Here is a 21,665-nt window from a genome sequence, read left to right as displayed (position 1 = left end):
ACTTGTTCATATATTGTCACTTGATATAGCATCAAGTATGTCTGGTTATTGACTCAGAATGGCAGTTGGCTGTTGCCACATGATAGAACACACACACACACACACACACACACACACACACACCACACAATTCTATAAGGTACTACAAAAATAACATTTATTTCACTGGATTAGCTTTGGTATATTAAATTGTTGATATTCCATTTTCTTTCCAATATCATACTCCATATCATGGATGTCCTACATTGCTTCTTGAGCTCAGCTCTAATCTTTACTTCCACATGATCTCCTGGCTTATGGTCCTCTCATTAATTTTGTTTTGTTTTGTTTTTCACTTCCCTCCTTGTTTTTTGTTATATATGGTACAGTGGAAGAGCCCTAAATTATTAGTGAGAACAAAAATCTGAATACTAGCTCAGCTACTTAGTAATTCTGAGTCTCTTTCCTCTCTCAACCACAAGACACTCAACTGTAATAGTTACCCTACAACATTCTTGTGAAGATTAAATAACATAATAAATAAATGAATATATGATTGGAGCAAGTCTAGCCAGAATGAATGGTCTCTAGAGCATTGTTATCTTAAATGATAATAAATGAGCAATGTTATCTAAAATTGTTATCTTAAATGATAATAACAGGATGCAAAAACTTAATAAACTTAAAATTAAATTTTAAAAACATTATAAATATATAACATAATTAAAATTTTTTTAATTTTTATTTATTTATGATAGTCACAGAGAGAGAAAGAGAGAGAGGCAGAGACATAGGCAGAGGGAGAAGCAGGCTCCATGCACCGGGAGCCTGATGTGGGATTCGATCCCGGGTCTCCAGGATCGCGCCCTGGGCCAAAGGCAGGCGCCAAACCGCTGCGCCACCCAGGGATCCCAACATAATTAAATTTAATGTTAAAACATGTATTTTAGTAAGCCCTGAAAAGAAATAGATAAAAATGTAAATACAGTTGTTTCTAGGTTGGTAGCCATGCCTATTCATTTTATTGGCGTGTGTCTTAGTTTTTACAAACTTGTAAAAATAAACATGTTTTGATGGTTTAAAGAAAAAATATACATATAATAAATCACGAGGATAAACGAGAAAGGACTCCTCATACTCTGGGAAAGAAAGAAAAGAGAGGAAGGAAAGCGGTTGTAGGAAATGTTTTAAAATGCAGTAAAACAAAGTTGCAATTACTGTTACTTACCCCCCTTTCTCTCTGAAATAGGAGATAAATGGCCCAATGAAATCTAAAAGGAAATGGTGAATAAGGGAGCTTAAAAATACGCCAAGATGAGTAAAAAACCTTCCAGCACCTGTTGATGAGCTCAGAAGTTGAGATGGGTGTATAAAATAGGGATTCAACAATTCTTGAGCAACAGCGCTCATCATGATAAGTGTACTACTGTTTAATCCCCATCACTTATTTTAACCATCTCGTCATTGACCTCCTGTCTGGTAACCATCAGTTTGTTCTCTATCATTGATACATTTCTTAGAGAAAGTAATACTGAGAATGGGTGACATTTAGCTGAGTAGTAGCCCAAGACAAGATTCAGGGACCAAAAATATGAACAGATGATAAAACTTTTTGAAAAAATTATTTGCTACAGAAACAAGGCTGATAGACTGAACATGTCATTAGGAGACATTATGTTGATATGTTTGAGAGGGTGTGGAAAATATCAAGGGGACTTAGGATAATCAGTCAGCTACTCTTGTAATTAGTCTCCTAATGTAAAATTCATTCACTTATTAGGACAGTTGAAATTATGTTTTGGAAGTAATGTGGAAAAGATAATAACATGAACCTAGGGCATGCCAATGAGGATACTTTCTTAAGTGCTATGACAAGATGTCTGATGCTGGGATGGTCAAGGAACTGAGGGAACACTGAGTGTTGTACTGATATTTTAATGCAGATTTTGAAATTAGATTTTGAATCAAAGGTAATTATGGGAGTCAAGGTATAAAAAAAGGGGGTCCTGTGGTTAGGGACTTTTTTAGTTATATGAATTTGACTATATTAGATAAACTATGTCTGCTGTTAGGCTTCATACTTTTATTATTTTTAAAAAATTCCAATATAATTAACATACAGTGCTGTATTAGTTTTAGACACATAATGAAGTGATTCAGCAATTTTACACATTTCCCAGTGCTCATTGTGGTAAGTGTACATGATAGAGATTTTTTTAATGTACCTGGTTTGGATATTTGTTCTCATGCAAAGAACATTTACTTCTGATTTATGACCTTTATATTTTCTTGATATCTTTATCTTGAGAGCTTCTTTGCTATATGTTCTTAACAAATATATCTGTTAAAATTGGGGTTTATACCAACTCAATATAAAATTCCTAGTAGCCATTGACTGGTGTTACAAGGCAGCATTTAAGGATTTCTCAGTTAAAATTTTTATCTAGAAGATGCCATGTGAATGATGAGAATCACATATTGGCCCACTTTTCTGTCTAACAATTCTTATGATGCTTTCTGAGATAATTAATGTATTGAGATCCTGCAGAGAAGATATGTTTCATGGTTAATACAATAACATTTGATGGAGAAAGTTTGAACTTTGTCTTATTTTACAATAGTTCATTCCTAGGACATCCCATTATGTAGATACCAGTGTCTGTGACAAGGATATTAATTTTTTCTTAGGGTTCTAACTAATCTTCAGACCAATGTTCTCAAATTTTTTGGATGCAGAGCCCTTTGATCCTCTTAAAATTATTGAGGAACCTAGACAGAGTTTGATTATGCATATTATATCTACATAATATTATATCTATTAATGTTTACTATATTATAAATTACATATTTTTCTAATTAGTTGACTTTATTTTTTATTTAGGCATAATTGACATTTAATATAATGCTAGTTTCAGGTGTATAGCATAATGATTAGATATTTGTATATATTGTGAAATTATTGACATAGTAAAGCTTGTTAATAGTTTAAATACTAAGTGATTTAAAATTACTGCAAAAACCCACTATTAGTTATCATAAATATTTTATGAGAAATAACAATATTTTCAAAAAGTTTAAGAGAAAAATTACATTGCTTTACAGTTTGGGAACTGTCTTTAGTGTCTGGCTTGAGAGAAGAAAGATGAATTTTCATTTTTGTCTTTGCTGCTATATGTTTTGTTTGAAATTCGAAGAGAAAATCTGGCCTCACACAAGTAATTGCCATATTATCTATGGAAGACTCCACTGTATACTTGTGAAATAATGAATATAGAAAATAATATCTTCTATTATTATAAAAATATTTTTTAGCTTCTGAACTTTGTGTGCAGTTATCTACACATTAGTGTCTAGCGGTTCACACACAAACACACACGCACACATACACTCAATAGAGTCATGGAGTATAGCAAACTGCTCAGCTGAGGAAGGTATGATCAGATGGAGAAAGAGATGGAATTTAGAATAAATGGTGTTGGGAGGGGTCTGTAAGAAGTAGGAATCATTAGGAAATGTGTGGGCTGTTGCTGAGTAACAATTAAGTATTGTTAATCTGAGTGTGCAAAAGTCACTATAGTCCGGCACCAACTACAATTAATTACAGATGGCCTCAAAATGAAGATGCTAGGGTAAGCCTTTTGGGACACAGTCAGAATACATGACCAAGAGGTTAGCTTTATCCATCTAAAATTGAAAACCAAAAACAGATTCTAACTATTCCATAAAGGATTTTTTTTTTTTTTGCAAAGTATAGTATAAAGTATAGAGTAAGGGCAAGCATAGTTTAATTCAGTGTAGAGGCAGCATAAGGAATTATCAAATAGTGCATATCCCAGAGATACAAACACTGGGACACAGGAAAGCTGCATCTTGGGGAATATTCAGTGGGTTCAATATATATCGCTCCTTCCTCTCATTTGAAAATGAATGAGATCAAATTTTGAAATGAGAAAAAATAGCTTAGTTTCATTTTTTCATTGTTCTTACTGTCACCTAAGTATTACTCAAAAAACTTTTTATTTAATATCACCTCATAGCCTGCACACCCCCCATCCTCCTTTCCAATCAATTGTCCTTGCTGATATCAGTTAACATAAGATGTGAATCTTATCAGGGCTATACTGCTTATAGTGCTTCTCTGACTTTTCTCTGATTTTATGATAAAAATCAAACTCTTTAGTCTATCATTCTTAGCCTGCTTACTGGTACAAGCTCACCTTCATGTTTCCCAGAGATACTTTCTAATTGATTTGTTCAGATTTTTTCAGAATCTTTCTTTCTCTCTCTCTATCTCTCTCTCTCTCTCTCTCTCTCTCTCTCTCTCACACACACACACACACACACACACACACACACAGAGTTGAGACCTCTGGATGCTCATATGTGTTTCTGGTGCTGCCACCCTACCCATCTCCCAATCACCTGTTGTCCTGCCTTTCAAAAACAGAGATTAACCAAAGAGATCTTCCCAGAATAAATTAGAAAATGGAGAGAGCAAAGGCAGTATCCTTCCATGATGATAAGGGAAGTAAACTTCTTTTCACGTCAACAAAATTGTTTCTAGATTACAAAAGCAGAGAACTATATGTATGTAAGACTGCTCCATGGATCATGCAAATAATCAAGTCCCTTTGTTTTGGAGGAAAGAACTTTGTTGATGAAACTTTCCTCAGAGGACTATTGAGACAGAACACAGCAAGGCTATTTCTTAGTATGCAATAGACTAACCATATCACCGTTGCAAAATTAACCAATTAGGAAGATCAAGAAATGAATGTATCTACCTTTGGTGCTGGTGATGGGAAATATATAGAAGAGAACAAGAGTTATTTACTTGTTTGAGCAATTATTTTATTATTTTTTTAACAGTCTGACATTGAGAGTGCTTAAATCTTCTGGTCCAACATATGAATGGGGAGTATTGTTAGGACAGGTAGGTCTCCTATGAGTTCCAGGCAAATTTATATAATGTACCTGGGAAAATCAGAGCTACCAACACATTGATCCCAAATTAAAGCAAGTGAGTAGTAGAATACAAGTCCACAGAAATTATATTGGCATCTCTCTATCTCTATTTATATCTATATCATATCCATATGCATATAGTCAGTCAAAATTACCATTTCCTACAATGCAAGTATGTTTTCACCAATATATTGAGTTAACAGTAAAAAAATAAAACTCATAAAAATAGTAACAATATTTCTCAGTATCTGTGTGGAAAACATGTTAATTTATTCTATGAAGACAATGGAGTGGGAAGGAAGCCAGATTACAACCATGAAGCAAATTCTGGGTAAGCATGAACTTGGAGGCAGACCAAATATTTAAGGGAATTTTTCATATCTACCTAGACTCCTGATATTTTTAGTCAATAGATCCAAAAATCATGGCCAGGAAGATTTTAGCCTCTGCATGAAAACTCCTGTAATAGACCCTGTTGTTCCTGCCTTCTGAGATTCATTTGTCTATCCCCTCTTTGCCTCATTCTTCTTTTTTTAAAGATTTATTTACTTGTTTTAGAAAGAGAGACAGAGGAAGAGAGAGAGAGAGAAAGAAAGAATGTGACCAGGGGGAGGGGCAGAGGAAGAGAATCCTCAACAGACTTCCCATTGAATGGGGAGCCCAGCTGAGGGGTTCATTCCCAGGACCTTGAAATCATGACCTGAGCCAAAATCAAGAGTCTGATATGCAATGCACTGTGGCACTCAGGTGCCCCATATCATTCTTTTTTTGATTGAGCTAACCCCTTCAATTAAATAGAGTCAAATTCTGTTCCTTTTTGATAATTTTTCTGTTTATTGACAGAACATATACTGATTTTATAGTTTGATACTCAAAAACCAATCTTCTTTTCCTAATGTTGTATTTACAGTATACTTGTCCTAAGTATTATGCATTCAACATGAATGACGGAATGATATATAAGAAAAACTGATATACATTGGAAGAAAGTATAGAAATACCTAATATTGGAACTAAGACCTCTAATTATATAACACATAATAGTATTATTTTGTGTATTCTACACTATGAAAGTATTTATTGTCCCTGGAAATGGTTTTGTAAGTTTGCTTATCAGCCATTTTATGTCTAAAAGCAAAGACATTCCTTGGCATTAATTATATATAAATAATGATGGAGGGAGATATGGGACTATTAATTTTGGGTATAACAAAAGTTAAAAGTTCTTTGATGATTCATTTTGCCTAATCAACATCTTAATAACAGGTGAATAGATTAAGAGCAATAAGTAGTCTCAGTTTCTTATTGCTGATTGCTGTGATATTTTAAAGATTGAAATCAATAATTAAGATAATTAAGTCATTCAATGTCAACGTTCTATGCAGACATTTAAAACTATTTAAATAAATAGCTGGCATACATCCATATGACATTTAGGTTATTCTGAGATGCTTTGCTCTATACCTGATTAGAAAAAAAAAAGAGAGCAAATGATATAGTTACAAATATACTAAAGTCTAAGAATTTGCAATAGGACTTCATAAAGTAAACTCCTAAAGATATAGAATAAGGCATTGTTTGACAATGATGCACACAGCTCCAACATCTCTGTTTTTATGAAGCATGTTTGCTCCTATTACTTTATCATCCATCACCATTCAGAGAATCACAAACAGCTGATAGGACACCCAGTAGTGTACTCAATCCATCTGTTCATCCATCAACCTTATGGTGAGTATGTGAAATGAAAGGTTTGCCTTAGGTGACAAAACCAAAGGCAGAATTTTGTCATAACAGTTAAGAAACAAACAAACAAGCAAACCATGCTTTAGCCTTTTGGCTAAATTTGTACTGAAATTACCTTGTTATCTTTATAAAGTAATCTGACTAAAACCTGAATGATGAATCATAAACAACTATATCAAATCCTGTTTTACATTTGATAGTAATTTAGTTGACATTAAAAAATTCAGCCAATAAATCTATAAATAAAAATGGTCAGCTTTATGGATAATTTATAATGATGGAGTTCCTAGATTGTATGCTTCTTTTAGTTATGGTAGGGGCTGCACGCTATATCCTGGACAATGGTAACGTAAATCGGTCCATCACAAGTGGTCCATCTGGTCTCTTGTTATCACAGAGAACACCTCAAAAATTGTTTTTATAACAATCAGTCCTTAGTAGAGAATAATCTATAACTTGAAATATGGAATTTTGTTTCTTAAATTATCAAAAATCTCTACAATAACAACTACATGATTAAAGTTAAAAGTACACATATATTAAGCAAATACTTAATTTACCTTGCAATATAATCAGGAAAAGTATACTGTTATGCTTTACCTTAATATTTGGTATTATATTTATTGAAGTCTATATGATATAAATAATCTAGAATTCTGATTTCTTTCTTTCTTTTTTTTTTAGAATTCTGATTTCTATCCTCATTTCTATAATAGTTTTTTCTCATTCATTAATTCCTGCTAAAAAGGAAACACTTGAAACTCATAAAACACTATGTTTATTTTTATATATTAGAAATACTACAATAAATGGGAGTACCTACCCTCAAGTTCCTAGTAGGAAAGACAGGTAAATAAATATTCAATTAAAGTGCAATATGATAAGAGTTATAATGGTTATTAGTTCAAAAGGATAAGACAGACCACAGAAAAGGTACATTTCTTCTTGAGTGTCAGAAAAACTGCACAGTGAAATTCACATCTAAGATGAGACTGAATAAGTAGGAGTTAACCGATGAGAAAAGGAAAGAGCATTCTAGGTAGAGAGAATACAATGCGTAAAATTCCAAAAGAGATGAAGAATATTGGTATCTTTACAGAATCACAAAGTTGTGGATATGAAGAGGGCAGATTACAAGCCGTGGTGATATGAGAATGATGCTTTGATGATGGTAACAAGAGAGGTCTGGTAGGTGTGAAATCAATAAAAATATAACCCAAATGGTGACAGTGAGGATAAGAAGAAATGGATAGATGCCAAGCATGATTGGTTACTGATTTTCTATGAGCTTGAATGAAGGTAGTTTTGGACATAGTAATTTGAAATAAATCATAATCAGTCAAAAATACATTGAAATTCATGTGAAGATGTGGTTAGCAGTGAGTAGGGTCTTAGGAATGAGTTCTGGAATGCAGGAATGATTGGGCTAAACAATAACATATGACTATGGGAGAAAAATAAGATTTTGCATTTCTTCCTGTAACATTTTTCTCATTTGAACTCAGTGCTCAGTTTTTTTTTTTAAAGATTTATTTATTTATTCATGAGAGACACAAAGAGAGCGAGAGAGAGAGACAGGCAGAGGGAGAAGCAGAGAGCCTGGTTTGGGACTCCATCCCAGATCCTGGGATCACATCCTGAGCTGAAGGCAGATCCTCAACCACTGAACCACCTAGATGTCCCTCAGTGCTCAGTTCTGTGGAGGGATTAGACAGTTAAATCAGAGTCCCTTGCTGACATTTTGATATTCAATCTGTAATCTTAGAATCTTAGAATGCAAAGTGCTTAGACTGAAAAGTCTCAGGCAAAATATAATGAGTAAGAAGTAATCTCCAACTTCCTGTCACAGCAATAAGAAATTGTAATACCTTTATGGATGAGAGAAAGCCATGACTATAGACTGAAGGTTTGTGTTCCTTCAAAATTCATATATTAAAAACCTTACCCCTAATATGGTAATATTTGGAGGTGACACTTTTGGAAGGTCATTAGGTCATGAGGGTGAACCCCTCATGGATGGGATTAGTGCTCTTAAGAAAGACACTCCAGAAAGATCCCTTGCCCTTTCCGTCTTGTGAGGACAGGGCAAAAGGACTGAAAGCTCTGAACCATTTTGGACCATGGATTGAGCTCTCACCAGACACTGAATTTGCCAGGTCTACTTTGACTTGGACCTAACCTCTAGAACTGTGAGAAAGGGAAAAAAAAAAAAAATCCACTGTGTGTAATCCATCTAGTCCATGGCATTTTTTACAGAAACCAAAATGGACTAAGATAGCCATCATGAAAGAGAACATAGATATATTTGTGTCTGTATGTTTTGGGGGGAAGAGTTGACTCATACGAAGAGGAAACAGGAAATAGCTTCATGATCCATGTTCCAGAGAGGTGGGTATAGGTAAATATATTTGTTGATTTGTGGCCAGAAAAAAATATATGCCCAATTTCCTGATAAAAATCTTCTAACTGATCATATACAAATTAAGAGAAATTAACATATAGTTATATATATATAGTTATATTTATATGGTTAACTTACATAGTATATATGGTTATATTTATTTTATATAGAGGTATAATTTACATAAAGTAAAATATCTTGACCTTAAATGGTTCATTCATTGAATTTTCAAAATTGCATAAATCCTGGTAAAATGCATACCCTATTCCAACCCATGGATTAGTTTTGCTTTTACTGAATTTTATATAATGTCCTGGCCTCTTTTACTGTATATAATGGTTTTTGAAATTTATTATGTCTTTGTATTTATCTGCATTTTCTTTTTTTTAATTGTTGAGTAGTATTCTATTATTTATATATTATACCACAATTTCCATTCTATGCAGTTAGTTATTGGAATTATTTTAGTGTTGGCTACTATGAATAAGGCTGTTGTAAACTATTTTTCAACCCATTTGTAGGGATACAAATTTTCCTTCTATTCAGTAAATACCTGAAAGTTTAAATATTGTATCATACAGTAGGAGAATGAATAATTTTCAAAGAAATGTCAAATACTTATCCATAATCCTACCATTTACAATTATAAATGTATAAATGTTCTAAGTGTTCTGTATCCACAGAGACATTTTCTGTTATTAATTTTTTGTAAAGAGCTTCTCCACCTTTACCTTACTACTTCACTTTAATTTTTTAAAACAGATTTATTGTGGTATATTGTTCTTTTTTATACAACTTATTGAAGCATGAATAGCATATAAAATGTCCCACATATTGAGAGTGTAAATTTTCGTAAATTTTGATATATTTATAATTTGTAAAATCATTACTGGAATCAAAATGAGAATATTCATCCCCCAACAGTTTCCTTACACCTCTTTGTAATTTCTCACTGCTATCTCTGCCTAGTTCAAAGTAGTGTTTATATACTTCACGTCACTTTAGATAAGTCTGCATTTTCTAGAGCTTTATGTAGGTGGAATCATACAATTTATAATCATTTTTACATGATTTCTTTCTCTAAACATTTTTGATATTATTCCATGTTGTTGTGGGTATCCATAGTTCATTCATGTTTATTGATGCATAGTATTCACTGTGTAGATAAGCTATTTGTTTATGGACATTTTATTTTTTTCTAATTTTCAACTATTATACCATGAACATTATTGGAAAATCATTTTGTATTTCTTTGGTAAAATGTCTATGTAAATCTTTTGCCAATTTTCATGGTGTTGTTGGGTTGTTTTTTTCATTGAGTTTTGAGAGCATTTTATATATTCTGGATACATATCTATTTTTTTTTTTTTTAAGTAGGCTCCATACCCAGCATGGAACCCAATATGGGCCTGAACATAATTTAAACATAATTTAAAGCTATGTTTTTTTTTTTAAAGCTATGTTTCATAGCAAGGTTTGTGTGTGTACATATGTGTATGTGCATATATATTTAACTACATAAAGATAGCTGCAAGCCTTTATTAAGTAATATTAAAGCAGTCCATGTTAATGTAGAGCATCTCTCCCTTGTCTAATCTCTCCTTTAAATTATATTAAGAAGAATGGGTTAACTATTTGAGAACTCTGGAAACCCCAGAGACATTTTTAAAAGTTAGTTAACATAACATAGCTCATCTAAAGAGTACTTAAGAAGACAGTATAGGGACCTAACAAGATTTAGATGTTTTCAATGCTTTCTCAAGTTTAATATTTAAGAAAAATAATTAGGTTAATATTTTATACCTCATAAGCATTATAGGGAATACTCAAAGGGTAAAATGTCTGAAGGCAGAAAATACATTGACATTAAAAATAACATGGGGGGTGGTGGTGCCTGGGTGGCTCAGTCAGTTAAGTGTCGAATTCTTGATTTTGGCTCAGGTCATGTTCTCAGGGTCATGAAATCAAGCCCTGTGTCCATCTTGTGCTTAGCGTGAAGTCTTCTTAAGATTCTCTCTCTCTCTCTCTCTCTCTGTCCCTCCCCCTGCTTGCCCTTTAAATAAATAAATAAATAATATATATTTCAAAAAGCCAGCATTTGGAAGGGTCCTACTTGTGCTCTGTTCAAATAGGTTTAAATAGTTGTGCTCAATACATATTGGTGCCTTTCCCAGTATGGTGCTAATGGAGAAAATAAGAAGTGCCTAGAATGCTCAAAAGGAAATATATGGCAATAGTAACCTTCTACCATTATGTATTAATTTCTTTAACCTACTAAGAGATGAAATAGGTAACTAAGGATTTATTATGTTGGAATTTACCAACTACAGAGCAAAGGAGATTATAATACAGACAGATTAAAAATCAGATGTTTATTTAAAAAGCAGAGAAAATAGGGCAGCCCAAGTGGCTCAGCAGTTTAGGGCCACCTTCAGCCCAGGGCCTGACCCTGGGTTCCTGGGCTCAAGTCCCATGTCCCGCTCCCTGCTTGGAGCCTGCTTCTCCCTCTGCCTTTGTCTCTGCCTCTCTCTCTCTGGATCTATCATGAATAAATAAATAAAATCTTAAAAAAATAAAAATAAAAAGAGAAAATTTATAGTAAGCCCTTCTACAAGGCTTTGATGTGTATTGTTTCAAAAAGTTTATCTACTAACTCTTCAACAAATATTTAATTAAGGTCAACTCTGTGTCAGATATTAAGCTAGGTACTATTTCACATTGATGGTGTTTGCCCTTGAAGAATACACATTTTGGTGTTAGAGATATGACTAAGCCAAGATATGATAGTAACAAAGCGTAAAAGGCATTATGATAGAGTCAACACTAAATATTTGGAGGATATATATATGAGAATTGTTTTTGAAATTAATAATTATTTTCTACTGAAAGATTAATTAATAGCTGATGTTTGAAAATGTTTTGTTTGCCACAGTACTATTTGCATTATCAAATTTACAGAAAATATATATTGTTTTCTACAGTTCAAAGTTTAAAAAAGTTAAGAAGCTATATTCTGTATTGTGCTGAAGAATTACAACAGGGGGACTGTGTTCTCTATCATTTCTCCAAACTGGGATTTTACAAGTTTTCTATGATAATAATTCCATTTTAGGCTTTCATTTTTCTAACTTAAACATACATAAATACATTCGGGATTATCTAAAAGAAAACCTTGTACGTGTATACATGCTACCTCAGTGCCCAAATTTACATATTTTTTAGAGCATTATAGTAACACAATGTAAATATGTAAATGGGTGTAGACTGATGAGAAAGTACAGAAGTAGACTCAAAAAGAAAACCTTTGCTAACTGATGGCCACTGAGGAACATAATAGTTCATAGTAATTCAAAAAAGAGAAAAGTTGGAAGAATTTAATCACACGTGATAGAGGGTACCAACAGACATTTGGAAGGAAATGAGTAAGGTAATTGTTACCTTAAGACAATATTGCAAATTTCAATGTCATTGACTTTATGGTTTTCCTTGTTTTACATTAATAAATATGTTTCATTATATAAACATATAAAGATATATATTCATATTCTGTGGTTTTATATATTTAAACACATTTTAATTAAAACCGTTTACATTATTCAAAGTCTTATATGACTCGAGTCCTGGGTGCTCTGCTGCTGAAAAACTTTCAAAAAAGCAAATCCACTCTCTACTGCTGAAGTACAGTATTCAAATTTCTCCAGAAATGGGTCACAAAAACCATCTAGTTTTGAGAAGTTCCCATCATTCTCTTATTTGTACTTACCCTAGGACACTTGATGGGAGATTTTAGAGTATACCTGTTTTTACTCACAATTCTAGGTGTAGAAAGCCCAGTTCTCATAACCATGCCTGAAATGGATTATTAAATAGTTACATATAGTCATTCAGAACCTTGTTTTTTAAACTTTGAGAATATAGAAATCATATAAAAAAATGAAACAAAACAAATATCTTGAGTGTCAGGTGTTTAAGTACCTACTCCCCCTGGGACACATGGAAAAGTACAAGTCAGTGAAAAAATTATCTTTCCCCTCTGAAATTATCCCAAGTTTTCAATAAAGAAATCTTTAAAGTAAACAAAACCTAGTGTGGTATGTGTGAAAAGAATAAATGACAGGCTGGCCAGAGTGTAAAAGGTGTCCTGTCATTTTATCATCTGACATTCCCCAATAGAGAACTGGCATGATGTATCAAGAGGATTACAACTCTGAGTCCCAGATGATGCCTGGAAGCCCAGGTTAGTGAATTTGCCTAAATATAAAATTTATGCCTGGCATATGTGATTTAATATCTGACATGTTAGCTGAAAAACATCTGTGGATAGTGTAAGAACAATGAGTTCAAAAAGTCCTGCTTGAATTTTAATTTGGATAGCTCTCACTGTGTGGCCTAGAGCACTTGCATATATGTTAGTTTTCCCATTAGTGAAATGTTAATGATGATATTTCTGATTGGTATGGTATGCATGAAATTAAGTAATAAAAAAATAAATAACTTGGGGTGGCTGGCATACATTCACTAAGCATTTAATTAATTATACATTTTAGTACTATTGTTATATATTTTTGTTTAATCTGAAAATAAACCATCCAAGTGTTTTTTTTAGATATAGAAAATTAATATTAAAGTTAAATATACAATAGATGCACCTGGGTAGCTCAGTACGTTAAGCGTCTGATTATTGGTTTCCATTCAGGGCGGGATCTCAGGGCCCAGGGACTGAAATACACGTCTGGGTTCTGCTCTCAGCGGGAGTCTGGATATTTTCTTCTTCTGCTCCTTCCCCTGCTCTCTCTCTCTTTCTCTCTCTCTCTCAGATAGATAATAAAATCTTTGGAAAAATATACAATATAATGCCACATTTAAATGAATATCCTTTGCCTATGGATCTAAGAAGACTCATTTACGAGATAAATTTTGCAAGTGAAGAAGGTAATAGAACACATCTTATATTTTGGAAGAACTTTTGACAAGGATATATGCATGATATCATTTAAAAACTATGCTAGCCTTGAATTTTAAGGAATTTGATTTTCAAGCACTGAAAATGTATGCTTCCTTTTTAACGGACTTTTTATCAGAATTTCCCTATTTCCTCAACCCTATTTATTTTAGAGTAGCCTGGGATGGAACAGAAATTATTAAATAGGTGCTTGTAACTATGTTCTACTCTTCTATCTGCAGTACCTAAAGTTACTGTATAAAAATGCATCTTAGAAAATAGCGGGTATGTATATTAATATAAATTATTTAAGCTATTTTTCAAGCCCATTTATTTGCCACCGCATATTACATTTAATTTATTTAAGTGTGCATAACCTTTTGTTTTATATCCTGCCAAAGGGAAAAACATGTCTATAGGGAGATTTATTGAGAGTCTAATATGAGAAGAGCAGTGTTAAGAACCATAAATACACTAGTTCATTCAGTTGATACCCAACTAAAGGGATATGTGGACATGGATTGGCAGTCGTGCTGGAACATATCCAACTTCTGTCTTTTCATCTTGTCTCTGTGATTTTCTGTAACACCTATTTGCCTTTTGTTCCTTATTTCAAAATCTTAAATCATGAGAAACAAACAAGTATGCTTTTTACATTCACTTGTGTTAACTACTAAGTTTGTACTTTAGTTAGCCATATAAATATATTTTTCTTTGTTCATTATTATTTAAATGAAACAGCTTTCAAAAAGGTAAATAATGGTGTATTCAAATTGTATGCTTGCAATCATTTCTCATTGGCTTTAATTAATTTAACCATTTCTCAATAGGAGGCTCACATATAAATATTTAAAAGACTAAAATCAAAATTAAAGGACATAGTAAATTGTTATAGTTGATAGAAAACTTTACGTGCAGTCAGATTGCCCTGAGCTCTGATTGAGGAGCCGAATCTCCTACTTAGAATATATTTAAATAATTTTTTGGAATCACTTCTCTGAGCCATTGTTGATTGTAAATATTAGATAATTTTGAAATAAAACACTATCAAAATATAACTCTTGCCTCTCCCCCTGAAAAGTTTGGTATCCTGAATTTTGGACACTTTATAGTACATGTACTGCCGAAGCGAGCACAATTTTGGATGCTTTATAAACTCTAGTTGGATAATACATGCTGGACTATTTTTATGGCACTTTTAATTTTAAAGATCTATTTTCTAGTCAAGTACTATATTTGAGTTTATTTACTTTTAATATCAGATCTATTTAAAATGACCTTTACCACTGCATCATTGTCCTGTAAGAGAGTTATGGCTTGCCATTTAAATGCAAAGTAGTTTAGCCTTTGTTTTTTAGAGTACTGAACATTGATTTTAAATGGCAGATATCTAAATCATTTACCTTTATGAGTGAAAAAATATAATTTGATGATTTTTTCCTATCTGTCAAAAATTGCTGTACTGTATACCTAAGTACCCCTATGACACACAGAGGGAAGACTGAATATTTTTAAAACCAGGTTCATTTTTAATATATATCTAATTGTACAATGTTGCACAGTTTAAAAGTTAGTGTATATAAATATAGGCAAATTGAAATAATAAGAAAAACTATTTAAAACTTTAAAATATTTAAAACTCTTTCATGAGCAATGTAAATGCATAGCATTATGTACTTTGAAACTAACATTTATAAAAATGAAATGATATTTATTTTGAATGCTCAGACTCTCCTTTCTTTCTTCAAATATCCAACTTTACCCAACTTTTCTACTTGTCCATCCACAAGGATAACTCATCCTGAATTCCCTTGTGTGTGTGTGTACATATCTTCCCTATACATAATGCTGTTCATGGTTTCTCTCTTACTTAACACTGTCCCCATAGAACTCATTCCTCCATCCATATTCAAGAATCAACCTCTTGAATTTATCATATGTATTAATTAATCTTTTACTAATCATCATTTTAATTGATAAATAGAGTTTACGAAAAATATCTGATTATTTATTGTATTAACGGAAGTTCTACGTGATACGCTCTGAACTACATTTTCCACTATGATCCTTCTATGAACTTAGCACCTCCAACTGTTCCTTTCCAGCCCTCTTGCTAAACACAGATAGCCCAACCAATGGCTCCTAAACACCAAGAAAGATTCCCTCTTTTTCTGAGAACTGTTTTTGTCCAACAATTCATGACACCAGCTGGACTTCTACTGCTAAGCCTCTGTAAAAAATGTTTCTTTCCCCAAAGTAGAACACCCTCTGACACCAACGACACTTTCCTTGATCAAACTTCAGTAAAAAAAAAAAAAAAAAAAACAAATTTAAGTCAAACTCTCTTCTAAACTCTCTTTTCAATAGGCCTCAATCTTTGCATTGCATGATAATCCACAACAGTAATACAGTTAACATAAAAATTAATATATTGGGAAATGTCCATAATACATTTGAATGTACTTGCTTTATCTTAAGTATATTGGTGAGGAAATAAAAAAGTAATTGCAATTTCCTTTTGATTTTAGGGAACTAAAAAATTCAGAATTTGAGTGATTTGTCAAGGTCATTCAACTAGAGAGAAGAGAGTAGAAAACATTTCCTCTGACAGAAAAAAATATTTCTCAGATCTATCACTGAGATAAGTAAATTGGAGGAATTAAATAGATATTACCTTAAGTTAAATTAACAATATAATATTGGGTTTATTAAGTCTATTTTATAAAATATTTGGGCTTTACATATGATTTCCTTAATTTTATACATTCCAGATTCCATCGTGTTACTGAAAGAATGAAGTTAGTACTTATACACTGAGACATGAAAAAGAATAAACAACGAAGGTTATAAAAATTATGTGTCTGTATATGTATGCATGTCCTAATTCATAATATTTTGTTATGTCTATTGGAAATTAAGTAATTTTTCATTATTAAGAAAAATATAAATTTATATTCATTCCAGCAACACACTGATGAGTGTCATCAATCTTAATGGACCAGTGAAGACCACTTACCCTTATAAATCAATATATAGTACAATTTAAGTATAAAATCAATTCCCCAAGCTATTTATGCTTTGCTCATATAAATATAAACACAGTTTATTTGTTATGAAAAACTAAGAATGCAGAGAACTTAATTTTTTATGTAAAGGCAAGTGTATTTAAACATTCATCCACTTCCTAAAATATCTACAAATGTAATGCCACCTTAAAAATGGAAGGTTTTATGTAAAAATGTATTTAAACGATTACTTTTATAACTATGTGCTCTGCATTTGGTTAGTTTCCATAGTTTGTTTGTTGAGGACAGTTCTTCTGTTTTATTCATCTTTCCTAAACCAGCTATTCATCTTTATTTCCAAGCACACAGTTTGCTTTCTAAGGTACTAGCTACTTAGTAAATGTTTTTTTTTTTTTTATTTTTTTTTAAGATTTATTTATTTATTATAGACATAGAGAGAGAGAGAGAGAGAGGCAGAGACACAGGCAGAGGGAGAAGCAGGCTTCATGCACCGGGAGCCTGACGTGGGATTCGATCCCGGGTCTCCAGGATCGCGCCCTGGGCCAAAGGGAGGCGCTAAACCGCTGTGCCACCCAGGGATCCCCTACTTAGTAAATGTTAAATAAGCAACTGAATAAATGAAGAATCTACCAAAATAGATAAATTTGTACACTTAATTTATCAACAAAGTTGTACATTTACCAAATATTAAATGTTGTCCTAGGCTACAGAGTTTTTAAAAATGTTTTTCATTTCATTTCATTTATTTATTTTATTTATTTATTCATGAGAGAGAGAGAGGCAGAGACATAGAGGGAGAAGCAGGCTTCTGCAGGGAGGCTAATGCAGGACTGGATCCAGGGACTTTGGGATCACCACCTGAGCCAAAGTCAGGTGCTCAACCACTGAGCTAGCCAGGTGCCTCAACAGAGTTTTAATATATTTTTTCAAAATATAAATTCACTGGGAAAGGGAAGCATAAAAAATGGATATAATTCAGTTTTGTGACGGTGGTGATAATGAGAAGTTATTGCTGGGTGTCAGAGGGATCACATGCAGGTAACAGGAAGGCTTACCTTAAGTAGGAGAAACAAAAGCTAAACCTCAGAAAATCCTAGGTGAAACTCCCCTTATCAAAGAAATTCAAAACAAAAAGATTCTATTTTGTAATACTTGAAACCCTTTGTCACAATCCAACTGTCTGCTTCATTTCGTGGGAAAGAAAGAATGCTAGGCAGTGATATTACTTACTGCATGTGCTATTCATGCTTTAAATTGATATGATACATAAAGAATTCCTATTTGTGAAAAGATGGTGAATATACCACCATTATCTACATACAGTGTTATTTGTTTCATGGAGAAAGCCAAGGTTGAGATTCAGCACAACAAAGGAAGAAGGATGGGGAAACTGGGGTTTATTTTGACATCGACTATATTGTAGGGTCTTAGGGTTTGGTGATGCTGTGTAAAGCCTACTGTGAAGTCAGAAGAGCTTTTTTGCCAGCATGACCATGGATACAATACTAGCTCTTCTGGTATATCGCTACTGACTGAGGAAAGTGAGAACACTAAGCTAAATGGTGTGCTCTGGGAAAATTATGTATGTCACATCTTTTGCTTCACTTTTGTCCTCTGAAAAACAGGAACAATCATAGTATCTGCCTCTTAATGTTTTTGTGAGAACTAAATAAAATAATACATTCAGTATGCTTAGGAAAGTGCTAATAAGCATCTACTAATTTCTCAATATCATTAATAATTCATAGTTTATGATACCCACTAGGTAGCCAAAGAAAACATAAAAATATCTTTCAGTCTCAAAGTCCATATTTGTTAAAATATTTTTCTGGTGACAACTTTTATTCCCCATCCTTAGAGGATTTCAGACTGCAGGTTTCTTCGAAATTATCCCTCTGTCAGCATAGTCTGTTTTATCTTATGGGTTGATTAGTATACTTTTGCGATTTTGAGAACACATTTTGAAAAAACTGACTCACTATGGAAGAATACAAGCTATAAACTATATCTTCTCCCACATGAGATGCTCTAAAATGATAGTAAAGTGAATAGTAACTACTATAAACAAGAAAAAGTATCATTAATAGAGCAGAGATTCTAAGAAATTATAAAAATAAATAAGATGTAGTTGGAATTGAGCAGAATCTCTAGAGAAGTAAACCAGAAAAAAAAATTCAGAGTTCAAAATATTAGACATCTGTATAGTTGTCTGTTCCAAGATCAGAATCAGCAGCTGATACAATGCATAAGAAAAGTCCCTGGAAAATAGTCAATCTGATTATTTTTGGCAGAACATTCAGAAAAGCAAGGTCTCCTCTAGGCTTCTGAAGATCAGTAAACTCGAGTTTCCCCTTGAGAGAGATCAAACACGTTCTGAAGAGTAAGAGTAAAAGCTATGTCTTGTGTGTGTAGACAACCAAATAGTATGGGGGAAACACTTATTTAAACAAGCTTCTTGGGGCCTCTGGGTGGCTTAGTCAGCTAAGCATTTGCCTTCGGCTCAGGTCATGATCCCAGAACCCCAGGATCAAGCTGCATCTGGCTCCCTGCTCAGCAAGGAGTCCATTCTTCCTCTCTCTGCCTCTCCCATGCCTCTTGGTCTCTGTCACACTCACCCTCTTAAATAAATAAATAAATAAATAAATAAATAAATAAATAAACAAATAAATAAATGAATAAATAAATGAATAAATAAATAATAGAATCTTTAAAAAGAAAAAAATAAGCTTCTTGTACATTTGAGCTAACAACATGGCAGGTTGGTCCCACCATTATTATCCTAGTCAAAGTATTCAGTAGTGAAAAAGAAACAAGTAGGGGAGAAAAATTAAAAAAAAAAAAAAAAACAGGATTCACAGTTGATGTTAATATAAACATAATAGATGTTAATATAAACATAAAAAATGAAGGGACACAAAATAAATTAGCAGGTTCTTTAGATTTGATAGATAATAACATTTAAAAAAAAGAAAATCAATTGCACTTCATATACTAGCAATAAATAATAAAAAATGTATTTTAAAAATTACCATTTAAAACAACAAGAAAAATATACTATAGTATATCAAGGATAAGTAATGAAAGACGTATAGGACATTTGTGGAGAAAATTATAAAATTATTTTAAAGTATAATGAAAATGAATAAATACATATAGAAATACATATGGTGGTATTTAACAAGTTGCCATTTTATAAATTTCTCCAAATTCACCAAATATACTCTAAAAATCCTGACTTAATTTTTCAAGGATTTTTGCAACTTTATTCAAAAAGTTATTTGGAAAAGCAAAAGCTCTACTAATGACAAAGACAATTTTCAGGAGAAAAAATAACTGTAAAGAAGATTATCCTGTCAGATAAATAATAGCCTTATTATAATCTACATTTAAGTAAGAAAATATGACATTGGCATAGGTATATATAAACAGACCAATGAAATACACCCCAGAAACAGAATGTTTACCCACTGTAAATTGCTGAGTGAAAGGTGAACTATTCAAAAATATTATAATTTTTTAATAGAGAAAAACATAAAGCCAAGTCATTTCATACCGTTGACATAAAACAAGTCCTAGAAGAAATAATGGAATGATCTAAATGTCAAAAAATAATCTTTGTTTTAGAGAATTTGCTTCTCGAACACTTCAGTTATCTGGACCAATAAGATTTTCTTTGGGAAATTTAGAATTGTGACCAGCACCTTCCAGGTGATTGTGGTGATAGTAAGGTATGTGCATAGATGACCAGATGTCTGGATGCTTACACCCTGAGGGTTTTCTTATTTTCTCTTTTCCCAAAGCGCATTGTTTAGTTTGTCATGGAATTTAAAGTTTTGTGGACATGTAAACAAATTGCTTTTCATTTGAACTAATGCGTATGGATTTTAATCTTTGGATTCATTCTTTTATTATTCGGATTTTGTCCCCACATGTTCAATAATGTAGTTCTTTAGGAAAAGAAATCAAAGAACCAAACAAGAACAAAAACTAAAACAAATTTGTTCTGAATATTAGTCTAGTTTGGTTGCTTTGATGTTTGAATGCATATATTTTAATGATAAATTACCTATTTGGTAATATTTCTGTTTTGGTCCATAACAGTACATTGGATTTCATCTGTCAGTACCATAAATTATTATTTCAATTATTACAGCTTTCAATATATTTTCCAAGTTGTATTTTCTTTAAATTGATATTAAAGTCTCTTCAAATAATAATGAAAAATTTAAGAAGTATTGCATAAAGAAAATATTTCTCATTGAATCAGCTTCTTTTTATATCTTTTCTATGGGTTATTTCCCATAAAAATTACATATTCTGAATGAATTACTAAATAAATTGTGGAGTGTAACATCAGATTTGCATTTATCTTTTATTTTAAATGTTTCATTGATTAAATATTGCATATTTAATGACACTACTGGCATGACTCATGCGCTTCTTTAGTAAATCACATGTAAAATACATTAAAGACTAAATTTATGAAATATATAAATCTTACATGTGATTTACATTTTGCTAAAATTTAACTCAGAAGGTATATTATGAAGTACTTTCTAGAGTAAAGGAATTCAAAAAGGTAAAGTAGAAACAATACTTACATTAA

General features: G+C 32.3%; 1 long non-coding RNA gene across 2 annotated transcripts in view; it reads left to right on the top strand.

Annotated features, from left to right (window-relative positions):
- Positions 1 to 16,876, top strand: part of LOC112658342 (uncharacterized) — a 179,801-nt gene extending 162,925 nt beyond the window's left edge. For both annotated transcript variants that reach the window (XR_007401336.1, XR_007401335.1), the window contains 2 exons: positions 13,265 to 13,328; positions 16,805 to 16,876. This is a non-coding gene — a long non-coding RNA (uncharacterized LOC112658342). The remainder of the gene's footprint in view (positions 1 to 13,264; positions 13,329 to 16,804) is intronic.
- The last annotated feature ends 4,789 nt before the right edge of the window (positions 16,877 to 21,665 follow it).

The sequence above is a fragment of the Canis lupus genome, chromosome 12 (genome assembly GCF_003254725.2).
Source record: "Canis lupus dingo isolate Sandy chromosome 12, ASM325472v2, whole genome shotgun sequence".
Taxonomy (NCBI): Eukaryota; Metazoa; Chordata; class Mammalia; order Carnivora; family Canidae; genus Canis; species Canis lupus.
Note: the sequence above shows the minus strand (reverse complement) of the source record. Positions and strands in the feature narration are given on the sequence as shown.